Here is a 1,052-nt window from a genome sequence, read left to right as displayed (position 1 = left end):
TATGTGAAGTAATATATTCAAATCTCCTGTATTCTGTTTGTCTAGAAGTTTGAATGAATTCATGCAGCCCTCTAATTCCTATGTCTAAGATTTATCCAAATTTCATATTTTCCGTAGTTGAGGCAATAGCTATTTGACCCATATTCGCTATTTGATTTCTGGACATATATGTATTTACAGGTCTATTCTGCGCTGGTAATAAAAATTTTGTAAAATTTTTTTAAACCCTTTTCGCATTCTGTGCACTCTTGTAACCAGTAACTTTTGTCACTATCTCATAAGCTGGTAACAAAAATTGCCCCGTGAAATATGCAATACCAGAATTTTGACAAATTTTCATAGCTTAATTGCTGAATATTTTGACTGCATTGCCAACATACGTAGAATGGCGGTGACAAGAACTAGTAAAATTTTTTGCTAATAAAAATTTCCGGTTACAAAATCTTCGATAACGTGCAGAATATACCTGTTAAAATGCTTTCGAATTTACTTACGGCAATTCCCATTATTTTTTTTTTTAACTTGCTGCACTTATTAAAGAGAATCCTGTTGTTTTATAAAAGGCTGGATAAAAAAGTAAACTTCGCAAAGTGTGCTTTTCTGTGTTTTTTTTCACCAATATTTTTCAGTAGTCAAAATCAGACAAAACAAAGCTTCTCCTATTGCCATTAGACTTTAGTCTACATGTAGATATAAGCTCAGTTTTCAAAAAAAAAAAAGAAACTAATTAAGCCTAAAGAATTTACATCCACTTTTCGTATTCATATTAAAAAAAAAAAATAATAATAATAATAAAAAAAGGAACAGTCACGCGCCTTCGTCTTGGCCTGAAGGCTGTATCGGAGATACAGCCGCTAAATTTAAACGTAGAATACGTGGTATGGTTAAGAGCATATCCAAGTAAAACAACAAAAGCACACACTAAGCAAAAAATATCGATAACAAAAGCGATAATAATATCGGTAGCAAAATCGATAAAAACATCGATAAAGAAATCGATGAAAATATTGATATCAAAATCGAAAAAATATCGAAAGCAAAATCGATAGCAA

This window comes from Rhagoletis zephyria, unplaced genomic scaffold, assembly GCF_001687245.7.
Source record: "Rhagoletis zephyria isolate East Lansing unplaced genomic scaffold, Rhagoletis_zephyria_1.1 Rzeph_scaffold_00510, whole genome shotgun sequence".
Taxonomy (NCBI): Eukaryota; Metazoa; Arthropoda; class Insecta; order Diptera; family Tephritidae; genus Rhagoletis; species Rhagoletis zephyria.
The sequence above is the reverse complement of the archived record's forward strand: the minus strand, read 5'-3'. Positions refer to the sequence as shown.